General features: G+C 44.4%; 1 protein-coding gene across 15 annotated transcripts in view; it reads right to left on the bottom strand.

Annotated features, from left to right (window-relative positions):
- PCDH15 (protocadherin related 15) overlaps window positions 1-26,590 on the bottom strand; it is a 599,229-nt gene that overhangs the window by 256,360 nt on the left and 316,279 nt on the right. The window contains exon 1 of one of the 15 annotated variants that reach the window (XM_062580811.1): window positions 15,942-16,005. The exons of the other annotated variants lie outside the window; for them this stretch is intronic. The gene's annotated coding sequence lies outside the window, so the exon portion shown is untranslated. Of the gene's footprint in view, window positions 1-15,941; window positions 16,006-26,590 lie in introns of those variants that run through there. 15 annotated transcript variants of the gene reach the window in all.

The following is a 26,590-nucleotide window of genomic DNA, read 5'->3' as shown; positions in this document are numbered from 1 at the left end:
GGGGGCCAATGAAAAAACTCAAAGGTGGCATTTGTGACGCAGAACCTGGCAAGCTCGGAGTTAAGATGATGGATCACCGTGAGCAACTTACACCACTACCATCAACCAAAAGCCATACAGGAGCACGGTCTGAAACACAGGGTATTTTGAACAGGTCGTGTCAGAGGAGTGAAACCAAGGGCAGTCCCGTGATCTGGCTCGTTACCAGCTCCAAAGCACCTTGCAGCAGCCAAAGCAATGATGCGACTGGAAGCACCTGGAGCTGCGTGCTGCCCCCCCCCCCCCAGACCGCATCTCGCCCAGCTGGGGAAGTCTGAAGAGTCACCTTTTCTCAGGAGCCACCCCATGGCGTCAGTAATTTCTTTCCAGAAAGAACATACACAATCACAAAATAGCCCTGGCCAAGGAAAACTTTACGGAGACATCCCCCGGGTACTGCGGCTGCCTTCGCTATCAACAGCGAGAAAGGACTGAAACAAGAAGGGAACCAACCTCCTCGCCTGTAGCGCATTAGTGAAGCGCTAAAAAGCTCTGAAGGACCCTGTGGACAAGGAAAATCAAGGATTTACAAGTCATCTATTAAAAACACTAATGGGAATGGGCAGTGATCCCTCAGAGCATGTTCATCGCTCATGACAAGAGAGAGATCTTTGAGTGCCTTTGAAAATATTCTGTCCAAAAATAGGAGGCGTTCAGCTGAGCAGTGATCTGAGAAACCCCCAAATAAATGCAGATCTTTCACAAAAATTACTGACTGACTTAACAGGCTTTATTAGAAAACCTGTTACTTATGAGGCATCAGCACCTGACAAAAATCAAACCAGTGACAGAAGCTCAGGAAAAAAAAAGTCCCATTTGCTGGCAATAGGTTGGGTGAAATATGTGCAAGTTTCCTTGATTTAAAAATAAGAATGTCTACAAAGAGTTTTCTGTCTTTTTTTTTCCTCCTCGTTTGCTTTTAAACGCAAAGCAAGCTGCCTTTCGTGACCTCGGTGGGCAGAGCGGGGGGGATCCCGGCTTCTCGTGGCTCTGTTTGAATACTAATCCCAATTAGGGGAAGATGAGTGCATCTTCACCCAGCGGGAGGACTCGCAACATCTGCAGGCAGGGTATGTGATTAGCAACCGTGATGTACCGCGCTCACCACAGCGCTCGTTTTGGGAAATAAAAGGTAGAATTGTGTTGGATGCAAATTTGAATTAGAGTAAGCAAAGGAAGGAGCTGCCAAGCTGCAATTTAAGCATTGGCGAAACTCGGAGGTAAGACGGCAGCTGCACCGCGTGAAAATTCAACGGCAGTCTCGGAGCGCAGGAACAGAGACTACAGAACATCCCATTTCTTTATTACGGCAGGAGAATAAAACCGTATTTGAAAGGAACCACAGAGCTGTAAGACAAAGTGATTTCTGATCTAATTTACAGGATTATCTAAAAATCCAATGATCTCCTATTGTAATTAGATAAATGGCATACTCGGATCAATTAAGCATGTCGTTTACAACGAGAGTATATATTCCTGCCCTCCCTAAGAAAGCTGGAAGAAAAGTGCTCTATGGGAACATTCTGCCATTAGGAACTACCAGCTAGGCTGAAAATCCTCCGACAAAATCTCCGTACAAACATCGCAGATACACAAAAACTGTCACCCCTCTAGTTGAAAATTCACACGCAGAACTCAAGCTCGAGAAATGTTGAGCACCAAAGAGTTCCAGTTCCTTAAGTATGGGATATATAGTTGCATCTCAGAAGCCTTAAAGAATCTTAAAAAAGGGGAGGGGGGAGCGGGTATCGCACAGAAAATGCTAAGATGCAAGAAGAAGAAGAATCCCTGAGCTGTATTAGCGCTAATCCAAATTTGGATGGGACAAGAGAGTGCACTAGTACTTAGGCCAGGAAGACTGAAAACCTGTGCTAGCGTTTGCAGAGCGCAAGACGCCTTACTCCCACTGATAGGGGAGAGGCTCTATGAAACGCTGGGATCGGGCATCTGTGCTCAGCTGCCTCTCGGCAAATTTTCGATTTACTGATGCGGAAAACAACTGTCCGGGACTCTTTACAAACCAAAGGACGCTTCCACTCACCTGTGCCCTGGATGAGCATAATTCTTCACTTTACTTGTCCATGTTGGACAATAGCTGCAATAATAACAAAAAGTTGCTTTGGGAGCGATGCCTCGTCTTTCGGGTACCGTCAGTGCAGTGATTCACACTAGCCTAATAGCTTGGAAACGCTCACGGGGCCAGTCGCTTATCCCAGGCTTACCCTTTAAACCGAAAAAAAGCCAGGACCCCCCAGCCTCTCCCCCTGCAAAGACAAACAAGATGGAAAAAAGAAAGCCCCTACACCGACGTGTAGGTGTGAAGTTGTCAGCTCTTAAGCATAGTGTATTGCTAAAAAATGCAGTAATCAGCGTGCAAGAGTGCTTAACACACAACAAACTACGTTTCAAGGTAAATATTAAAATATGTTGATTACTTTTCATTCACAATTATTAAAATATGTGGATAATCTCTGTGAAAATTGTAAAACATCAGAGCAAAATATTCTGCATCCCTTTTCCTCCGACATTAATTAGGAAATTCTACTACTATCCTCATCATGGGAAGAGAGCTTTTTTTGTTGTTGTTCTTATTTAGCCTCTCCAAAACGTGCTGAAGCAGATTTCCTACATTTGTTTTATAAAATATTAATCAATGAATATGATTAATAACTGTGAACAATAAATTTATACCAAGTGTTTGGCCACGTAACAAAACATCTCCAACTCTCTTGGCTTTTCCTTTCCATATAGCTCACACTTACTGCTAGGTGTTCTCCAACCTGTAGTATCCTTATGTTTTATTCACAAAAATCATTGTGTTTTATTTCACAGAATTTATGCCTACTTAATGGTTAATTCAAAAATAATAACTGAGCAGAACAGGAATCATTCTTAAGAAATAGCATGACTAGCTTCAAAATCCTATTCTGGAGAGTAAAGGATGCTATTTTGCTTCTTGTAACCCACATTTTGGAAGAAACACCCTTCTTCTGGAACTTTATTAGACTTACCAGTACCATAAGAGAGAGTAGGTAGGGCAGAAGCTCCATGCATCACATGAAGAAATAGTTGTATGGACTAAGAAAAATTGTACCTTTTTTAAATTCCCTGGAGAAGCTATTCTCACTTTATGTCAGGAAGGAACTCAAATGTTTTGTGTAGCTTCTTACATATTTTAGCCAGTGTATACATAAGGGAAAACGTACAATATTCATCCATACTTCGCAAAAGTTTCGCTATTTCCAAAAAATTGTGCCTAATATTTTAACTGTAATACCTAGATGTCACTAGAATACTCAAGAAAATTGTGTGATTTGGGTCAACAGCATAGATGTATTTCAAATCTCTTTAAGCATAAAAAACGGTCTTTTAGTTATCCATAAACACGTATTATGCATATTAGAAACCAAACATTGAATTCTTCCCCCAATTTCTCATATTAATACAATCAATACATTCAAAAAAACCTGCATAAAAAAAAGAGAACCTATTGCTCAGACGGGTGATGGCGAGCACGGAGTGCAAAAGAATTGTAACCAAAAAAAAAAAAAAAAAATCCACACAATCCCTGGTGAGAAATATCTATTTTCAGGGCAAACCAGGCAAACAACTTTATTCCTTCACTGCTGAAGAGAACAAACCCATTGCACTCAGTGCAGCGACAGTCTGCGTATCCAAGTGCACTTCAACGCTCTGAAAACTCTTATTAACTCCTTAGAAGTAAAAAGACACACATGCATCCCATAGTAGTCTGAACAGCATGACAACGTGCTGGGGGAATATTCTTGTAACAGCTACTGCCCAGCTCTATGAACAGGGAGTTAATAGAGATTACCGAGGTTTTGGCAGGCCGACGTGCATCGTGCAAGTCTTAACTAGTTCAGAAACTCCTCCTATTACACAAATCACTGCCTTTTTAAAAGTGTTATTGGAAATAGTATTACACTGCTTTGAAAAAATCTTCTTTGGACTTCTCCTGAGTTGAAACAGAAACGTTTTCGTAAAGACACTTTCTTTCTACTGATAGCTCAGAGGACGTACTCTTAGCCTGCTTGGAATCCAAGGATGTCCTGCTATACAGCCCAACTATAAAATCCAAGTATAAAATATAGGGTATGGCATAAAATTTCCCTCCAAATATTAAAACAAAAGGAAGCTGCTCTCACAGAATTTCCGCTTCCATATGGATTCAGTGATCCCGAATCAGAAGAGCGTCGCTCAGCCACCTCTCTAAACTAACAGGGAGAGCATTCATTAGCCAGACTTACCAGTAGACCAACGCGGTTCATTAAGTATGCTGCTCTCTCGGTGCGTACAGGAAACTGTTTATAATTCTGCTGGACGTGCTCAAGCTTCCCTTTCACTAGGGCTGGAAATGAAAGAAACTTCCAGATAATGAAAGCTAAACATCTGGCACATTCAGAGAACACTGGCATCCTAACGGCGGTGGGAGAAGTAATATCGCTCCTCAGCTCATTTCATAAGAAGCACGTAGGTTGTGCGGTGAGACAGTAAGCACACCAATCTTTACTCTTTCTCCTCCATCAGGCACTCACAGTTGTCTTGGTTTCTGCAAATATCTGCTGGCAGCCTGGATGTTCCTGAGTTAGAAACCAAAGACTACATCGACACTGCGCTGCTACGACCAACTAATTTTATATTCCTGCAAGAGTCTGCTCAAGTTTAAGTCACATTTTTCAGGGGATGTATGTAAAGTTTTGGCTTAAAACGGAAACCAAGAGTCTGATTCCCCATTCCAGGAGCCATTTCCAGCCATGCAAAGCAAGCATTAGGTACTTGCTTGTGCTACCGACGATGCTAAAGCTTCACACACACACACACACACACACACACACACACACACACACACACACACACACACACACACACACACCAACCAACCAACCAACCAACCAACCAACCAACCAAACAAACAAACAAACAAACAAACAAACAACCTCCGAGTCTGGACACCCGCACAACCCCTGGCAGAGATTTTTGCACTACCTGGCCCTCAAAAAGCACTCTGTGACCTTCTAGGTGCAGCCGGTAATGCTGTGAAAGCTGTTTAAGGGTCGGTACCTGTTGTTTGGGAGAAGCACGACAGAGAAATGAGGCAGAAACAAGGGCTGGAGCTGTCCTGTCCCTCTGTGCTCTCCGTGACTGTCCCCAGGGCTTTGGAAGGCAGCCAAAGGCAGACAGGTTCTCCTTCAGCTCTGCTAAAAGCTGCATGGCCAAGCCAGGGCTTGTGACAACACAGCCTGGGCTAGGCAAGCTTGCTCTTTGGGGCTGAAGGTCCTCATGGTCATCCCATATCAAGGAGCCAAGGTCTAAAATAGGGAAAACAAGCTGCCCCAAGCATCTCTCAGTCTAAGGAGCAGCAACAGACACCGCAGTTCCCAAACTAACCCAAACTAACTTTGGTGTGAGCTTGTGTATGTGCTGATAGAAAGCCAAAGTCAAAAGCCTTCTCCTCCACGAGGAGAAAGGAATGTGAGGACCTGTCCTCATTTCCGGCCTTGCAGAGAGGAGGAAGAGCTCCAGCGACTGGACCTGGCATGGTTCACCTGAACTCATGCATGTCCCTCTGAGGCCCCATTACTGCCTTCTTGCACACGTGGTAGTGCTTGGAAATAGCCATAGCTGACCCAGCTCCCATGGCAGTGCGATGTGACTCTTGTGAAGGCCTGTAGTTCTTCTCGTGACATGGCCTAGATGCTGAACTGGAGGAAAATTCAGGCTTAACAGTGGCTGGGATGACTATTCAACAAACAAGCTAGACAAAATTCGCGTTTGCAGAGAGCCTCAGTGACTGCTGTTGTGCAAACCCCAGGTAAGAGTGGTCTTCTAACAGCAAAAAATCCACACAGCCAGCACTTCAGGTTATTGCAGCACAGCTCTAACTGGCTGTATAAGATACTTCACAGTGGGTCTATACACCGCCTGCTAGTAACAGCAGAACAGCTTCATGTAGGATGACGGGGGGAAACTCAGCCTTGATATGGTGGATGGGAAAAAAAAAGTGAGACCAAGGATATAAAAGCAGCAATGCCACAACAAGCAAGGAACAAGAACATGGACAAGAACTACAACTCCAATTCAACTATCTGAACAGAGACAGCTCCAAGGAATACCACATGGGCATGTTTTACCTACTCATACTGACTTAGCTTATGCAAAAGTAAGATGTTATACCAAAAGATAAGCAATGGTCCATCTGCAGGATTGCCCATGCTGCACTCTCAAGTCTCTGGCGCTGAGCTGAGGCCTAAAAAAAAAAGCTAGGCAAACAAAGGTCAGTGAATCATCTGTCCTCTGGACAGCTCTGTGAACAACAGCACCAGCCTTCAGCTATGCCTAGTGTGCAACTCATCAGCTGAAGCAAGTGTAGTAATAACCGGAGCCTACCACGGCTCATAAATTGCAATGCGGATTCCACTTTCCAGTTGATGCTGGGAAACCAGGGAGAATTTAAGCTATTAAATTTTAAATTATAGAGACAGAATTTCTTGCCCTGCTCCCCACCTCCAAGGAAAGCAACGGTCTGTTCTGTAACCTATTCAACAGTCGGGTAATTCAGAACCATATTGCCTGAAATAACAGGAGTCAAGTTTAACAGAGAAAACACATTTTCTCTGCTTGTTTGCAGGTATGCTTAGGTCAAGTGAGTATACTAGACTTTTGGCTATATTTCAAGCAGTGTGTGTAGCACTAAAATTCACTTGCAGAGGCAAAACCAGTGCCATCTTAGCTATTCAGAAATCAAACTGGACACTGTGCGGGGTTGATGCGGTCACGTTAGTACGAGTTAAATGAGGCTCTAAGTTTCCAGAGGTAGACCGAGGCATTTATATCTCACTTCCACCAAGCTCCATCAGGCAGTTCATATCAAGCTAGCAAAAACTCCACAAGGGCTGAAAAAAGAGTGTTGGTCAATGCCAGCAACCCCATCCCTTCATTGGCACACCACCTCACACACTGTAGCGTGAAGTGTATTATTACACCAAGCACCTGACTTGCAACGCTCACCGTTCGGGCAAGCAGCAGCTCTTAGACTTTGTCAAGATAGACGAATCTTCCGGATCCATGCACAGATATTCTGGCAAGGATCAATCAAGTCAGCATGGCACAGGAGGTCTATTAGCTCTACTCCAGACCCAGAAGGGTCTCTACCACAGTTCCTGGTTTACGATAAGCCATCCGACATGCTGTTTATTCAGCAAGAATAACCCTAAACAGTTTTCTACCTGATTTCAAAAGAATTTAGGCCAACATGGTGTGGTGAGCTGATCTGATTGGCAATGATTACAAAGGAGTAACACTACACTTTCTGGTAAGGAGGCACCAAAGCATGCAGAAACCTGAATGTAAGACACAAAAGTAGTGGTAGCTATAGATTTTTTCTCAATACACACTACTATTATTACAAATTCTCTGTAAGCAGAGCAGGTAACTTACAGAAAAGCGTCCCTAAAGGACAAAGTTTGTTGGAATCCCGTTACAGAACTGTTATGGGCGGGATGCAGGGTGAAACTACATCATCACAGCAAAATAAATATCATTTATTTATGAATCAAGGTTGAAAATTTATGGACCAAGACCAGCTCTGTATCTCATTTTCAGCTTCTGACCTGTTGTGACAAGCAGCATCTGTTTTATTTGGCTATTCCTGGTCTGTAGAGTTGCTATTAGAAAGGGAAACTGTGTGAGGTAGCATCCTCCAGCAGGTGAGGGGGATTGCTCCTTGCCTGCGGGAGCAGGTGAGCCATGAGGAGAAGGTGGCTTTGGATGGTAGAGTAGGATGAGAGAGAGGGACAGTAAGAAGCCAAGAACCAGCCAAAGCTGGGAACCTGGGGATCTGCTGAAAGGGAAGCAGTGCACAGACGCAATCTGGCACAAGCCAGATCATCATTTTTAAGGAAAGAGAAATTTCCTTGGGTCCTGAGGGAACCTCAGTTTGCCACAGCCTAGAAAGCCACTGAAGGGATTGAAAATATCCTAGACACAAGGGTAGTAGGAGAGTTGCATATATACCCCTTTATTTCTCCCCCTCCTCCCCTGTTCTTACATAGCTTTACTTAAAAAGCCGAATGTTCCAGTTTAGATTCCAATAAAACCCGGCTTTAAAAGTCTTTCTGGTCTTTTAGGGATTTTCATGATTAAAAGAAACCGCATCTGCTTTACTCTTCTGTGAACAAGGCTTGCTCCTTAGCCCATCTTCAAGCGAACACTGCACACTCACTTGAGTCCTTGCACACCGCAACCCAATTCAAACCGGCGCCGAGCATTTCACAGAATCACAAAATAGCTGAGGTTGGAAGGGACCCCTGGAGGTCATGCAGTCCTACCCCTCTGCTCAGAGCAAGGTCAGCTACAGCAGGTTGTTGAGCATCGTGTTCACTTGGGTTTTAAATACCTCCACACACCCACGGAAATGTAGAGTCTTCTACGAGAACGCAGAAGAAATCATACAGCCGAGCTTCTGCAGATAGACGCAGTCTAGGGACTTTATCTAGGTCAGGAACTGTCATTCAAGGAACCCAAATTGTCCTTGCATGACTTAGAAACATCCTGACACAGTATGTCCAGAGATAAATTGTAACGAACCATACTTGTCCCAGTGAATCATCAGAAATTACATCTCAGGATCCTGATGTGGGGTTTAATTGTCACAACTCTGCTCTACTCCTCCTCCATTCATTTAACGTAAAACAGTGTAGAAGGCTTGAAAACAACAATATTTACCTGATTTGTAATCTAATGGGTGTTGGTATGCTGGGAAGAAAAGGAACATTACCAAGCAACTGTAATTTTTCGGAAATGCAAAAGGTGTTTTTAGCAACTGAAAAGTCACATGGTAAGTAGATTCAACTTACACTACAAGCTTCCTACCAGCTCCAAAGCTAAAGCATCAGTGACATTCAAATGTGCAAACAATTTTAGGAAAAAGGCATATCAGAACATCACTTTACAGAAGGTATGTGATACTAAAAACTGCCACAAAACCTTAGAGGCATTTAGTGTGGTAATAGAGCTTAAAATTCCTTCTGTATATTGTGATACAAAGGTTTTTTTCCTGAATTTCATTCTGGATTTCAGCATTAAAACCTTGCAGCTATATCTTTTGTTAAACCAACAGTTAATATCTATCCATGCGTGATCTTGCTGGCAATTTAGCTGAAGGCTACTGCTTGGGGAAGACAAGGTCTATTCAGCTGAGCAGAACTTGCATTGAAACGAATGAGGTGCCGTCAAAACGAGGACGGGTACACGGACACAGAAATACGTACACCAATAACCTGAAGATTTTACAATAGTTGCCATACATATACACACACAAATATTCACACACAATTATATATATATAGAAAGAGAGAGAGAGGGGGAAAGAGAGAGAGAGAGAGATTTTGAGAGAAACACTCAATTAGTTGCAAGCACAACAACATGGATGCAAAACTGTGCTATCTGAGAGCACCAAAACAAAATCTGAACATCAGCATACTGTCTTCAATAGACTTCAGATCAGGTTCTGAATTAGTACAAGAAACAAGCTTCAGATGTGGTTATGTCTGCTATTTTTCTGTCATCACCTCACCAGAGCTGCAAATGCCCCTGCTGCGTATCCAGGTTGTGACCGGCATACGTTGGGGCAAAGCCAGAGAAATCTAAAATACCTTCTCTGCGGATACAGACGAGAGCATCAGCAGCATCTGGAGACACGCGTTACGGGGCATGCTTCTGCACCATCAGGATACAGCTAGCAGCTTCCAAATTCACGGTGGTCTCTTTCTGGATGCAGATACCCTTTAGTTATGGAGCCTGTTGCAACAAGGCGAGAACATGGGAGGCACCGGTAACGGCAGGGTTGAAACGCTGATGTTGTTACCATGCTTCTTTGTAGACAGTTCTTCCATTAACTGTGGCTGCTTCTTTGGGGTGCCAAGAACTGCCAGCAGAAAATAATGGTTTGCATGCACATGCCAGCAGCCTGAGGGACAGAAGAGAGGAACCACCGGTGCAACCAGCTGACCTGACCTTATTACTTTTCCCGACATGACTGGTGAAGACAGTCGCTAAAGGATTTGCTATCTGAGAATGATATAAAGCCAAAAGAGTACCACGCGTTAAACTTCAGTGCTGGTTTTGATCAAAATCACTTTGGGCAGAGATGATCTAGTCAAATTGCATTTGACTGCAGTAATGCCATAAAACCCTTGGAGCAACATGTAGATTGCTGTCGTGCTCTTTGGGGAGTAAGGACTACTAAGAACTCGGCAACTATTGGGGAATGTAATTTCCACATACAAAGAGTAAGGAATACTAACAGCAATGTAATTTGTATACTCTCATGTGATGGATTCAGTGGATAACCTTCATATCTGCAAGAAATTAGCTTAATTTATACTTGCTTTTGAGAGAGTTTGCTCACAGAAGGTAAACTTGCTCTGAATGGCAATAAGCTGATTAAATAAGATGGAAGAACAAAAGAAAACAGATTTGTAATGAAGGGTTATCAGCATTTGTTTTGGAAAAAAGAAAATGAATTAAGGTAACTAACCAAAAAAAAAAATACCAATTGAAGTGAGGAGCTCAGTTATCTGAATATGAAGGAAATCTGGAAATCATCAAATTAAAGGTACCAAAACCCTTAGTATTGCAAGGGAGAAAAGAGGAGAGAAAGACTTTCAGGAGGAAGGAGACTCGTCATTTTTTCTGGATGAATACATAAGCTCTAATAACTACCTCTGTAGGAGAAGGCTAGAAATGAAAACATAAGGAAACGGGGAAGGGAAGAAAGAAAAGCCTAACGATATAGACAACTGAGAGGTCAAGAAGAAAACCGAGAGAGAGAGAGAACTGTGATAAGACAACCGGAGGAAGCCAAAAGTCCAAGTACAGTATTTTGCTGCTTTTGATATCTTCATAAAGATTTTTTGGTGCTGCAAGTAGGGAAGGAGCAGGAAAACAACTAATTGAGTTGCCTTGCAGTGAGAAGGGTTAACCATGAAGGATAATCTAGGTACCAAAACGTGTTCGACTTTATTTTTGGTAGGTGCATCAAAGCTGACTTGGGTATGAGAGGCAGCGGATGAACGGTGAAGGGGAAACCCGTGAGATATACAAGGGTGCAAAAGTGGAAATCACCTTGAAGTGAAATAAAACCTTTAGGTGACATTGAACAGTCAAACCCACAGCTCTGAAATGAAGGGCATACAAAAGCCAACACTGTCAAGGCATTTATTTATTTATTTATTTTTAAACGGGGATGATGGCAGGCAATTAAAGAGTAGGAAATAAACTATTTAAAGAAAAGAGAATAATTTCCTACAGGCCTATGAAACTTACTTCCGCAGCAGGCAGACCAAGCTTTATTCTGTTCCGATTTCTTTCTGAAGGTAGGAAGGCACCAGAAAATACCAAACTGCCTGCGGGCGTAACGAAAGGCGGGCTGCGACAGGCTAACCTCAGGGATTACCTCTTCGGATCGCGTTCGCCAAACGCCGTACATCTCCCCAGGGTGGATTTTAGCCGAGCGTTCAGCGCCACGTCACGTGGGGAGGCGCTCGCCAAGCTGCGCCCCCGGCCCGGCGATCCGGCGACGGGCGAGCGTCTGCTTCGAGGGGAGCCCGTGGCGCAGGTCCCGAAACCGTGAGCGAGGGAGCGTTAGGCGTTCCTACGAGTCAGCCTGGGACTGATCTTACCAAACGTTTCCCTTAATAGCTCCGTCGCAAATATCCGGCACAGGCTGAGGGCACTTAATACAGAGTCGGAAGAAATTACACCGAAATAACTAGATGTGCTCAACAGCTGAACTAACAGAAACGGCAAAATTCAGGCCCACGGACCCAGGCTTAATTACACCACAATTATGAACCTTGACTGTGTTGCTGGCACAACAAGGCAAGCGTGAACCTGGGATGTGGAACAGACATATTCCCAGTCGAAGCGCGAAAGCAATGGTGTCGCTGGACAAAATACTGGGAAGCTGTAAAAACGAATGCCACGTACGCTTTTGATCCCCCCGCGCTGAAAGGAAGACGAAGCTGAGATGAAAGCGGAACTCAAAAAGACAGCGAGGGCCCTGGAGAGAAAGGCAAGTTTTTTAAAAGCAAAGGACCATTTTGGCACAACATGGTCAAGACTGTATTTCTTTGAGGAAATCAGGAGAGGGCTGCAACTCTAAGGAGCTCCTGATTTCTATGGGAGTACCAGGGAGGAGCGAACAAAATCTACTCGTACGTTTATTTTTCAGGAAGTACGCCGAAGATGGTACGACATTACGGCCGCAGTAGCAAGACCCACGGGTAGAGACATGGATGGTCCTTTCCCACCTTAAGCTCCCAATACGTTTTCTAAATACTGAACTTGGATCAAACTGTTTCAAACATGGCTACAAATGCCAGTATTACCGCATTTCAGCACTGACAGTTTAATATCAGTATTGAACTACCCAAATGGCCTTCACATGCCCCCCTCTTTTTTAAAGTTACTGCTTGTAGCTAATGCATGAAAAATTGTGATAAAAATACACATTTTAGAAAGCATAAACGGTGAAACTTAAAACTTGACACATCCAAGCAAAGCATGCAGTGCACAAGAATCAATTCTCACTTAACTCCTTTAACCCTTACAGCAATCTAGCTACAGAATCAAGCCACTAGCTGCTGCCACTTCATCGCGGTTTTAAGCTTAACAGCTTCAAGTGCACTCCTACTGTCATTTAAAAGTATCAGCGAGTAACTACTTGCTCAGCCTAAGGGACGGGCTACTCTTCCCAGCAAAGATAGTTTCCTCAGAGAATCCTATACACCAGCAAATCAATAAGCTCGTACCAAGAAAAAAAAAAAAAAACCAAAGGTAAAGAGCAAAACAAAACACTCTCCAATAACCCTCCACCTCTTTCCAAAGGATATTAGAAACTTTGAACCACAATTTTACAGGCGACTGCCTTTCTGGCAAAGCTATTACACCCGAGCAAATATGACACAGGGTGACAATACAATTATTCCAACCAGTGATTTAGCACGAGCAGGTAACTATAAAGAAGATAGCGAGCTCCCAAACATCTTTACAGCCTGCATACTCACGGTCCAAGGGTAAGGTGCGAAACGCAGCGGTTGGGGCTAGCATCCTTGCCTCGGCAGCTCATTACAGCAGCTGGCAGAGGGGCACTTCATCCTTAAGCGGAACAGCACTCTCATTAAACTGCGGTCTCATTTCATGGGGCTGTAACCGCAAAGCCATGCGGATTACGTTCCCGAAACCCGAGCACCAGCACAGAGAGATAAAATGCATCAAATAACCGCTTGCGAGCCATCCTTCAGCCTCCCCAGGAAGCGAAACCCAAAAGCAGTAGTTGCATTTGGACAAGAGCAACTCAGACTCCTACATACACAAACTCTCAAACTCCCTAATACAGTCCTGTAAAAGTCCCCGATACACTAACGTTAACAATATATCATTAATTATTTAGTCTCTCCTCTATCCTATTAGCTTACCAGCTCCAAGAGCTGGCCGCCTTTAAGAGAAGCAGTGAGATGTGGACCTAGAGTTAACCTTACACGGGAACGTGTTATTCCCTTGCAATAATAAGGCACTTGGAATACAGGCTTCGCTCTGGGATGTGCCTGTATTTACACACACATTCATCCACTTCGCCTTGGAATGAGATCTAAAGCACTGGAAAACTATTTATCATTTTCTGTATTAAATAGGATGCCACAATCAATAAAATTCACCAGTTTCTTAAACTAAAAGATCGTCCTTAGACTGAGAGGCAGATTGCAGTGAGGACTGCAAGGAGAACAGAGAAATTCAAGAGAAGTAATTACTTCGGCTATTTACTATTACTTCAATAGCACTATTACTTTAAGAGCACTCAGAAAAAAAAGCGAGGCAGTAGAATCATGGACTGGTAAGGTTGGAAGGGACCTCTGGAGATCATCTAGTCCAGCCCTCAGCATAGCCCCGTACGGGGACCGAACCCGCGACCTTGGCATTAGCAGCACCACGCTCTAACCAGCTGAGCTCATAAGAAGGGTTAAATATGAAGGATAACCTAAGCATAACCAAAAACATCTGAACCCTCCCTTAAAAAAAAAAATAAGGTTGCTTATGTTGGTACGAAAAACAGGATGAACAAGAGAAAGAGTAACAAAGTACAAACAAAAAAAAAGAGGAAAAAATAGCCAAAAAAAAGAAAAAAAAAAGGAGTGTGGGGGGGAAGCTAGTTGGTGGCATGTTAGCATCCTGAAAACAAATCCCTGGGAGGACGAGAACCGCTGCGAAATCCATCCTTTGCACCAAACGGGAAAATCCCTGAGAAACAAATGCAGAGGGAACCAGTGCGGAGCAACAAGCCGGAGCTGCCGCGGCCCCGCCGCCGCCGCCGGGCGAGCCGCGCCGCGCCGCAGCCGTGCCGCCCCGGCGAGCCCCCCGCGCCGCCCCCTGCCCTCTCCCGCGCCGCTCGCCAGCCCGCCGGCCCGGAGCGAGGCAGGCGGCTGCTCGCGCTGCCCCTCGGCGGGGAAGCAGCGAGCTTGCCGCAGCCCTTCCCGGCGCGCCGGTGCCGCCGGCCGAGCCTCCGCTCGCCCGGCTGCGCCTGCCCGCTCCTCTTGGGCGCAGCGGGGAACGGGAGCGGCTTCGGAGAAACCGTGCGCTCCTGCATTCACCCTTTATCAAAAGCTCTCAGCAAAACTCCCGTTTGCAAAAAGCAGGCGCGCTATGGGAATGCAAACGGTGGGAGACGGCGCGGAAACCTCACCCAGTTCAAAGTCGCATGCTGAGCAAGAGGCGGGATGCTCCAAGAGCAGCTCCGGCGCGCACGTGTGCGAGGAGGCCGGCGAGCCCCGCGCGGGCTCCTGCTCGCCTCTGAACGGCAGCGGCTCCGGCTGCCCGTGAAGGCTCAGAGTTGCAATTCTCAGCCCGGCGAATCGGCATTACCGGAGGGGCTGCGGAAGGGATGAACTGCGGCGCCCGGCTGGGGAGCGGGCTGCTCCGCGACGGCGCCTCCCGAAGGCGATCAGCCTGCCAACGCCAGCGGCTGGGCGCCTGCCAGAAGGCTCCTGGGCCAAAACTCAGGAGGTTCGGGGCCCATTCCTCACCGTGCTGCCGCCCCCAGCACAAACAAGCGCCAGATTTTCGGACTGGAAGTAATTTTTCTTAGGGTATGGGGAGAGACTAAATAAGGACTCACAGCAAAACAGATTTATACGGAGAAGAAGTAACTTGTATGAAATAATAACACAGCACAGCAGCTATTTAAAGATCTCTGCTGGGACTAAAAGTTTGCACGAGCTCTTTAGAAGAAAACTCAGAATCCTCTTGCAAAACTGCCAAGTCCTATCAGTTCTCATACATAAACCCTGCTAAAAGAATATTATGCAACAAAACTTAAGATCTTAATTTCCTTCAGAAGATGCTCAGAAAACTTTATAAATGAGATGCAGCAGGATGAGCATTTTCTTTGTCCTGTGAGGCCAAGATTACTTTTGGTACCTATGCACTGAAAGCTTTTAAAAATCATTTAGAATATATAGAGAGAGTGTCTTAGTATCTGAAGATGCTAAGAACAGCTCCCCTTAAATCACACTACAAGATCTTCAAGGCAGGATTTCGCTTTACTCAACAGCAAAATAAGTCCTAGGAATACTGAAGAGAAACTGCCACAGAAGGAGAGCAAAGAATCCTTGCTTCAGCACGGATGTCTACGTTAAATACTGAATGCACTACAACAACGCTGTTGTCCCCCCATTTCACACGTTCTTGGAACGTTATCCGAAGTTCCCAAGTCACCTTATGGTCCGTAACACTTAAGTGCTTTTCATAAGCAAGTTTTTTGGAAGTGTGAAAATCTGACAGAAGTAATGATGGTTTATTTAAGAGGTACTTCTTAATTTCTTTACCTTCTGGAGAGCCGTATCTATCATCAATGAAGATATTCAAAACAAGCCCAGGGACGCCATTTTCAGAGGATTTCCCGGTAATCGATCGGTCCGCATGCCAACGTCTTCTTGAAATGTATTCACACAGTTATACTGCGGCATGGAGAAGACAAAAAATACATCGTTGTCATACTCAGAAGTATATTCTGTTTGCACTCAGGGATAAGCTGTCTGAGAAATAAACTCTGCTTTGGAAAAATTAAAAAAGCAGGAACTAAGGTCCCATCCATTAGAGCCCGAGAGGCTTCTTTGCTCCTCACTGACTGTCACCCATCACCTATCGTTTCCAACAGACTGTACTTGGCCTAGGAAAGAAAGCTTAATTCCAGAGGATGACAGATCTTCTGACAGTACAGTACTGTTTTACGGCTTGGTATCTGTTCACACTTGGATGTGGAGATAATGCATGTCCATAACCTAACAAGTTTTTCAGTTTAGCATTTTAAAATACTTATAAAGTTACTTTCTTTCTCCTCTCAAAAATATTTTATATGACCTTAAGTTCATCAGAACACATGGAGTGAGTTCTTTCAGAACACATTTCTGGATGTTAGAAGAAGGTGATTGGGAACAGTCTGCACCGACTCACCGAAGATAAATCATGCCTGACCAGCCTGATTGCTTTCCGTAATAAACTGACTGGAGCTGTGGATGAAGGCAGAGAGTGATGACAATATTCTGGGATCTGTCCAGTTTATCAGTGACCTGTGGGAGGTGACAGAGGGCTTGATCATAAAGTCTTTAGGTGACACTGAACTGGGGGAGACCTGTCGAAACGCTCGAGGGCAGAGCTGCCACTCAGGCAGAGGGGTGGCTTGACAGGCTGGAAGAACGGGCTGACAGAGCAAAGAGCAACGCCAAGTCCTGCCCAGGGAAGGAAGAGCCCCTTGGAGCAATATAGGACCTGACCATCTGGGAAGCAGCTCTGTGGAGAAGGCTCAGGGGGTCTTGGTAGGCAGCGAGCCAAACAGGAGCTAGTGGTGTGTCCCGGCGGCAACCAGGGCCAGCAGCGTCCTAGGCTGCATGAAGTGACAGAGCCCGAAGATGGACGGAAGGGGTTATCCCCCTCTACTCAACACCCATCAGACCACTCTGAAATACTTCCAGTGGAGGAAGGACACGGACAAAGTGGAGCCGGTTCAGTGGAGGCCACCAAGACAGCCCAGGCTGGAGCATCTGCCCTGTGAAGAGGCTGAGGGAGCTGGGCTTGTTCAGTCTGAAGAGGAGACAGCTTTTGGGGGGACCTAACAGTAGCCCCTCCAATGCCTACAGGGGGGTCATGGAGAAAACGGAGCCAGGCTTTTCACAGTGGTGCATGGTGGGAGGAGAGGAGAGTGGGCGTAAGTGGAAACAAGTGAGGTTCAAATTGGGTACAAGAAATAATTTTCCCTGTAAGAAGAGGCAGGGAGTGGAGCACGATGCCTGGAGAGGCTGTGCGGTCTCTGTCCTTGGAGGTTTTCAGGACTCAGCCAGCTAAAGCCCAGCGCAACCTGGTCTGACTCCAGAGCTGGCTCTGCTTTGAGCAGGAGGTCGGACTAGAGACCTCCTGAGGTCCCCTTCGACCTAAATTTTCAGTAATTCCTAACATTAAGTTACATACTCGTATTATATAAGCAAGAACTAACGTTTGTCATTACTGAACTGAGTAGTTACCAGACGCAATTCGGGAAATAGCAGCTACAACCTAAGAAAAGAAAGAAGTGTAATGTTGGATCAAGTCCTAAAGAGACCAGCATGTGTACTTCCAGTTAAAAGTAAGACCACACAACCACACAAACTAGTTTAAAATACTCATGAGTTCAAGTATTTGAGTAGTTTAGTCGAGGCAAGTGAAACTACTTGCAGCTTTCCACCATATAGACGTCCATATGTTGCGCAAGACAGCAGCTTAGGGAGGCTGTTGTAATTACACTAGACAAAACACAGAATCATTTTATCTAGAACCTGTTGCAACATTTTCACTATCTTCTGGAAATGATGTAAACTTGCTGCTCCAGAAGGCAAAAAAAAAAAAAAAAAAAAAAAAAATGCAGTCAGAAACTCAGTAACTGACTAAACTGACTTTTGGGAAGGGAAAAGAAATTAAAAATTGCTCTTGGCTTCATTCTTGATTTTCAATTTAGCTGGTTTGAACTTGAAGTAAAAAATTCAGCTGAGTTATAAATCCCTGCAAATCCCTCCTGTTTATAATAAAACGCTGACAGACTTTAAACACCGTAATATTAGTAGGGCCATTATAATACACCACTGGGCATCCAAAAAAAACCTAATCCCCCTTTGTGACCAATTCCATGCGAAGAGGTTTTAAGTACCAAACTGCAAAAACCAAACAGAATTTGCACAGAGGCAGGTCACAAAGACACACATCTGAACTGGTTCTGCTCGGGATTGGTCGTGTCCCCCCACCCCGTTATTTTTGTTGCCAACAGGCAAGGTGTAAAGAAACACGATTACAGTGCACTCTGGAAGGAATTGGGAACACTGGAACGTATTCTGCAGAGACCTGCAATCTGCCCATCTGTTCACAGCGAGGGATTAAATTAAATCCCATTGAGCTTTCATATTCACAAGTCCAGCAGGAGCAGTAATTGGTTTATTAAAGTTTGTTAGACTCATAATTTTACCACAAATTCCTCTCAAGGCAAGTTCATTCACAGCATTAATTTTTCTTCCCTTTCAACGGCCCATTTGCTGCGTAGTTCTATAAATATTATGTGAATGAAAATCACAGGAAATGACTATCCTGTACTCCAGTGCTTTATTAAAAAATATCTGTTTCTCAGGAAAATCATAAAGCTAACTGTATCGCATTTACATAGCTCCTTTCAGAAAATGCATCCGAGACTCTTTATAGAGCACCAAATCACGAATCCACAGCATTAACCATATGCAAACAATCCGATACATTCCACGTGCAGCTGTGAAGACTGCCATAAACATTTATATTCGTGCCGGCTCATCTGTGCTAGGATTAACTGAGTGAGGAAAGCTGGCCAAGGACACCTATTTAAAGAACCAGCAGGTTTAAGTACATGGAACCAGCGCAGTAACTTCTCATCTAAAATGCAGCACAGCTAACGACTACGTAACCTGCAATTCCTACAGCAAAGGCGATGTTTTAAGCGCAGTCCCACCTTGACGTGTCAAGGAAACTGCATTTGAGGTACAAGGAGCCCTTTCGGTACAGGTCCTCAGAATACCTTACCAGGGAAAACAGGTGAGGCTTTGCATAGACTGGGGTTTGGCCAACGTACACGTGCGTAGAGCCTGTAGATGAGACACCTTCTCAGCAGATGTGACTCGCTGCTTGCTCAGGCACAGCAGAAGGAAGAGTCCCCAGTGCAGCACATCAGAGCGCGGCCAAGCTGGCATGCCCGAACTGAAATGAGATTCCAGCAAAATAGGCGGCATTTTCAATGCCTAAATGAAAAACATAGAATTGAAATCCTAGTCTTGCACGTAAAACTCTAGGTTGTCTAAAGGCAAAAGGTGCTTCTACACTTTGACTTTAAAATCTCCTAGATATTTAGAGCTCCGTCTTCGTGCAGATTCCAAACTGTCTTGGTCCTGTCATGACCGAGAAAGTTGACGTTCTCCACCTTAAGCCGAATGAAATCCGGAGAATAAGGCCCAGATGTATGGGCTTTCCTATACATTGCCTCCCGCGTCCCTAATCGGATTGAGCCCTTCACAAAGAGCCGCAGCTTGCTTTGAAAACTCAGCCAAAGGAGGGATGGAAGAGCTATCATTCTCCAAAGTCCTTCAGGCCCAGAAGAAAAGTAAGAACATATAACCTCTGGTTTGCAAAAAAATGATTTTAGCACCAGAATATCAACTATCCCGGCAGAGATGCTCCCCCCTCTGCTGCTGCACCCCTGCCAGCAGGGCAGGTTTTACTGGGCTACAAAGGCAGATTAAGAGCTAACAGCGCTGTAGCCTGGGGATCAGGCTGGTTAATGGAAAACACAGAGAAAGTGCTGGCACTCTGCTGGCGTGTGTTAGACAGCACGGGAGCTCTTCTTACCCTGGAAGAAAGAGGGCACGTCTCCACGGGCAAGGTGCCAGGCCAGGTGTGGGTCCGAAGGTCCCTTCCAGCAGCCCTGATGGAGGGCAGGCAGATGCCAGGCAGCCGGGTGGTAGCACCTGATGCCACGCTTGCGTCTCGCATAGCAGAGACATCTCTGCACCGGTGGCAAGCACGGCTGTGCGGTGTATGAAACCAGCGCCACACAGCGCAGCCATGTATTTTTAGGAGTGGCTTTTTGCATAAAACTCTTCTGCATAGGTACTGTCCTAGTCACTGGTGCATCCTCAAGCACGTTGTAACCAGCCTGGCTGCTCACGTAGGATTCGGATTAGGTTCTGGGGACTGAGAAGGGAGTTGTGAGGGCCCCACCTCTTCTATGCTCAAGAGCTTTTCCAAGTCTAGTCAGAAGGAGCTGGTGGGTTGTTAAAATTCACTTAGTATTTGAAAGGGGCAGAGGAATGTAGCAGCTATAGCCAAAATATGTATTATATATGGATACATACGTATGGATGCACATATATAATACTGCCTAGTAAATGTGTACATTTTACTCAGAGGTTTAACAACTTAACAGCTGTTGTTCATAAGTCTTCTCTAAGCTTAGAAACATTGTTTTTGAGCATCTTAAGCCTACCAAAGTTCAGGACACCGCATAATGTCCAAGTAGTTAAACCACAAGAAGGAGCAAAATTACTGAAATCATACTCAAAAAATATGTAAGAATTATAATTCTCTCTCTTTCTGAGTTTAAAGCCTGTGACAGGTTCTGAAGAGCTCTCCTTGGTAACACAACAGTGACAACCCACCGTAACATCCAGTTGCCGCGGTCTTGCCTAAGAGGAAACATTTCAGCAGTTAAGAGCAGAGTTTAGTGCAGACGCCTATGACCTTCAGTTACTTCGCCAACGAGAAGGCGAAAAAGTACCGCTTGTGGCAGCAGTCTTCTTGCGCGCCCAACTGCTGGCCAGCATCAAAGCCTGGACCCGCCACCTTCACACACGGCGACGGCCTGCTTTCTGCTCACGGCCACCGCTAGCAGGGCGCGAGCCGCTGAGGTACAGCCAAAGGCGGTTTCGCTCGGGCCCCGCTCAGAGCCCCTTGCTCGGGGCTGCGTCCCGCTTTCCTCTCGCTACGTGGGCTGACGGCGGACGGCCGCGGAAACAAGGAAACGCCTACACGAGCCGGTCGTCCTTGAGCAACAAATAGGGAAAAGCGTAACGCAAAATGAAATGCCCCTTGCAGTGCGAAGGGGTAGTTTGTATCTAAATGCTACTTTTTGTAAAAGATCCATCTCCTTAGCCAGCAATTTTTGAAAAACTGTAATCCTGCCCAAAAGGTTTCCCTGGGTAATTCCTCCAACATTAACAAAAAGATCCCGTTCGAGCTCCTGGCACATCGGTTTATCCCTCTGGTGTCTTCTCCTATACTCTGCTCACTATTTCCAACTGCCACGCTCGAGGCATTTCGTTAATCCGTTGCTTTTCACTGCCTGAAAATTCATTTTCAAAAACATTCTTCTACATATTTATTCTTTATATATCATCACCCAGCCAAAATTTTTGCATCGTGACAGAGTCTCTTTGCAGAGACCGCTTTACAACCTTATTAGAACATCGCAGTGCACTATTACATAACGGACTATATCGTAGGGTATTATACAGTAAAAGATCCAGTGAATTTCAGTGAACTACTACAGAAAGAATTTCTTATATTATTCTTGTTTTCACAGTTCACCACATACAATCACCCAATCAATAATTACTACCAAAAAAAAAAGAAAAAAAAAAAAGTAATACGTTTTGCTCTCCAACCTGGATTATTTTTCCCGCAGGAAACAGTGGCAACCGCAGTCCAGGCATTGACACTTCTGGGTGGATCCTCCTACGAATTCCACTTCCAGCAAGAAGAGCTTTAACGTGGCAGTCCTATATACCATATACACGCAACTTAACTGAGGACTGCAAGTCAACTGCACATTAGCTACTTTCCGCTCAAGCTAATTCCCACAGATTAGAGAAGGAAATCCTTATGTTCTCCTGGGTCCTAAACCCTGCCGCTAGAGAAAAGCGCTGTGTCCTCTTAAATAACCTTTTATAGAAATCCAGAAGAGGTCATTCGTTATTATCATCACCACCGAAAGTATCAGAAGAGAGAAACTAAAGCAACCAGTCTCAGAGCACCTACCACGAAGGCCACCTACGTTGGCCTCGATTAACCTGCTGATTATGTGGGTAGTGGTTAGCAGTGACAAACCTACAAATTCCAATTTCCCCCCTCCGTTTTTCTGCTGTCAATATGCAACTGCTTTCCCAGGCATTGTATCTCCTCACTTTCTTCCTAAAAAAAAAATGGCCAGAGACATAAAATCCAGATGATTCTTTTATTCTTCACTCCTACACAAAGACTTTCCCTAAATTCAGCAGAGTATTCCCCTCCTTGATGTCTCTAGATGAAGGTTTGCTCCCAAAGTCTGTGGATACCACTGGCAGCAGTGCCCACTTGGAGATTCAGAGAGAAGCCTGAGCTCCCCCTCTCCATCCCTTCCCCAGCTCTTTAACCACTTCAGTCTCTTCCCTCTTTCCCTTCCTCCCTGAGAGCTTCCAAGAGGAAGATGTCAAAGGAAGATGTCACACATACCCAAACTGCAAGCAACCCAGCAAACACACGTCAGCAAAGCAGAGGCGGAAGTGAATGATCTGCCTTGCTCCAATACAACCGGGAGTTCACAGCTGTATAATTATTAATACTAGATCTCTGAGGAAAGATAAAACGACTGAAGAGGAAAGTTCCCCTTGAGTTCAACACAGTGGCGGCACTGCCACCTTCTACCACGCCGAGGCCTCCGCACTAAATAAGCAGAGAACAGGTTAACTGCTGAGTGCCCACGGCGGACGCGGAGCGACTGGAGCTAAGCTAGGCAGAAAGGATACAGGCATCCTGGCTCAGCCACGCCGCCCGTGGTGGCACATCGCAGGACGCTCGATTTCCAATTCTTCTTATTCTTTTCTAATGTTGTCAGCACTATCTGCTTCTTAAAATGTTCTGCATAGCCAGTATTTATTGTGTGTTGAAAGTTTTTGATTGTTTGGACATGTTTCATGCAGGAGAAAAAATACAGAAGTGCATATAAAATATTTCTCTTCATTTTTCTTACCCAATTGAGGAAGGAAGATTGTAGCCACTTAATGCTTTCTCTTCATCTCTTGGAATCATTTCTATGTTAATGTACTAACACATGATAGACTTTGGGCAAGGGTCAAGTCACTCTTAGAAGAAGGGACATTGTGCAGGATTGTGAAAGTTAATGGAAATATCTTTAAAGTATATTGAAAAGAACAAAGATTAGATTAAGAATACCTTTAAGTATTCCCCAAATTCCTTTTTATGTTGATTCAAGTCTTACAGGAATTAAGGCAAAAGATTTCAGCTAGCACAGGAGGCAGTCTGGGAACTTTCTCCTTTTTTTCTACAGAGAAGACAGTCATGATTACCATACCGGTATAAAATCTTTTGTGGATGCCTCTCCAGCCCGCTCTTCCGTTCCCTTCCATGAACTGCTCTCCTCTTCATTCCTACTTTTTATTCCTAATTATTTCTGAGCTGGACAAAGCAGTCCCAGACAAAGAGCACGGCAGGAAGCAACATCAGTGTTAGACTGGAACAGCCCCCTACTACATTTAAGATAAATTCACCTCCAGGTATACGCTGAGCCTAGTAAAGGTATTCAGTTTCTCCTTACACTTTAGTGCTTTTCTGACCAAGACCCCCCCCCATAACTACCACCATTACACAGGTTCTCCTAACCAAGAGTAACAGCAGTTCAGAAACACCCTTGTCAGGTCCTCTCGGATGAGATGATAATACAGAAGAACGTGCGACGATGCTCTACCAGTAGTGCTAGTTTCCAGCATCCACTTGCCCATTTTTTTGCTTTCTCTCATTTCACCGTATGTATGAAATGACTTCTACAAATTGACTTGCAGAATGGCTGTGCTGTCCCCCTCAAAGCTCTCCTTCACACTTGCTATAATTGCCAAATGCAACCCGTTGGATGGACAGTCCTGAGTCCTTCCCCTCACTGCCTCCTTTGAGGCCTCCTGAGACCCTTCTTTCAGCTGCTAAGGAAAAACAAAAACCACAGCACTGAGCAATGCTAGGTGTATCCGTCAGGGTTCGATGGTATCCAGCTTTTTCACTGCCTGAGATCTGATCGTGCCGCTTGAATGGTGCAAAGAAAGGAGGAGACTGGATGCTTCATGCCTGCAGCTGGTTCATGAAACCCTCTGTCCCACCTTCTTTCTCTCCAACTGAAAAATTAATGGGAAGGGTGAGGAACAACCTGGAGACAGGCTGAGCCCTGAACAGAACATGACTCAAGGCTGAAAACAACATTGCTGAGCTGCGGAAACCAAGAATTTTGCTTGTGAAGGCATGGGCATAGGAAGACGACGTCGGGAAGGCTCATGGCGCCAGAACCTCCCACTCAGCCAATCTGAGTATATGCCCCCAATAAATCCAGCGAACATCTTGGAACTGAGTGAGCCCAAGGCACTATGGCAATCATTTTAATCCCCTACCATGCTGCAATGTGCAGCTCTCAACCACAAGAAAGGAATTTATCTAAAGAACGTGCTTGCTAGACTTGGTTCTATCTATGTTGTCTACGGTATCAACAGTTCAACATCAAACACATAACAGTAAAACGAGCTCAGATACAAAAGAATACAGACAAAGCTGTGAATTTCCTGCTGTACTGCTCATCTAGTACATGCTGTGTCTGATAGAAGATTAAGAATAATGACAAATCATATTTGATAAAATGCGAAACACTTGAATTAGTTTGCATTCCTGTTAATAATTATAACTGAGTATCAGAATGTTACTAATCTTCATATAATGAGACAGCAGCTAACTAACACAGAAAAACTGAAATTTTGTTTGCATTCTATCAAAATGTAATTACCTAGAAACAAGCACTTTGACTACTGTTATACATTCAGAAGCAAATCATAATTTGGATGCAAAGTCGACATCTTAAACCCCATTTCACACTTCTTGCCTTTTTCGCTAGAAATGACACATCTTTTGAATCATAGAGCTATATTTAATTGTCAGATAGAATCACTGGTATCCATGTCCATTTTTTCAAATGAGAACATTCTGTAAACCTACATCAAACCAGCATCTTCGAGGGAGAACAGCACTTCTTTTTAGGATTTAAGCAAGCTGTATATAAAAGATTTAGAGCGAGTATGACTAAACATTATCATTTTTAAACCACAATACTACTAGAAAATTAAGAATTTGCTGAGTGTAGCCCAATACAAATAAGGAGTCCTACAATCTGTATGGGTAAGTATGGACATCAGTCTGCTCAGGATCAGAGCGCTCTTCTCTGAATATTGATCCACCTTTTGTTAGGTAGAGAGAAGGAATACTTTCCTTTCTTCAAAACCAACAAGAACACACACGACTCTAAATGGCATACGACCATTTTCTTTGCTAAGAAGCAGTATGTTCAAGTTCAACTGTTTTTTCACAGGGGGATTTATTTATACGAGGAATATAAACCAATAAAATACTTGGGTAATTCAGAAAAAAAAAATCTCTCTAACCAAACTCACTTTTGGGTTAAGGTAAATAATGAGAAACTTCAGCCAAAGGTGAGAAGGTGAATTAGCAGAATCATAAGCACCGAAACACTACATTGCACTGAAGCTTCCCGCATGATTTTGACCATAGCAGAACTCGCTTTACGTCAGCTGAGATTTTGAGCTGTTATAGGTAATCAAATGCCGTTTTTTTTTTTCTATTAAGTGCCATGTTCCCATTCCAGAATACGACGTGGCACGATTGACAGGGTTTTTCTCCGCTGTTCCGTTCTCCATGTAGAAGTTGACGTTGTAATACTGGCACCATATTGTAAACTTTCTCCTTTCACAGACGAGGAAGTGCATCTGCAACATTTGCTGTCATTACAGGTAGCTAATTTTTATTCAGCACAGAAGAAGGAAAGAGGAAGTGTTTTCTTTCCCTCGCAAGAGCAATCAGCCTCGCCAGGTGGTTGTTCTGGCTGCATGATTTATATTACCTATTGCAGGTTAACTTGCTCATTGCTTCGTTGTCCATTACTCGGAACCCATCAAATTTTCTTCCACAGTGAACAGCAGTGAGAATATTGTATAATATTTATGTTGTTTTCTTCCTTTTTTCAACTTTCAGTATACCATCTATAAGAGGAGAGCTGGTGTCACTCTCCTGTCTTGGCTTGAGAGCCTGGGTATGGACACTTTTAACTCTGATCTAGCAGGAACACATGCTTTTCCGATTTACAATTGCTGCTCCTCACTTGAAAACTTGTGGTTTTGAAGGCTTTGCAAAGGCGCACACAAAGGAAATAGGAGAAAAACAGTGTATCGTTATTTACGCTATTTGTTTACTCACAGAAGTAATAAATTCTGTCTACCTTGAGTAGAAGAGCCAAAAAAAGCACAGTGACACTTCTGTGCGAACAAAAACCCAATTACAGTGTTTTTCTATTCATCTCTAAGCTAAAACCAACTCGCCACCCACCCCATTGCTT

Source organism: Rhea pennata, chromosome 7 (genome assembly GCF_028389875.1).
Source record: "Rhea pennata isolate bPtePen1 chromosome 7, bPtePen1.pri, whole genome shotgun sequence".
NCBI lineage: Eukaryota > Metazoa > Chordata > Aves > Rheiformes > Rheidae > Rhea > Rhea pennata.
Note: the sequence above shows the minus strand (reverse complement) of the source record. Positions and strands in the feature narration are given on the sequence as shown.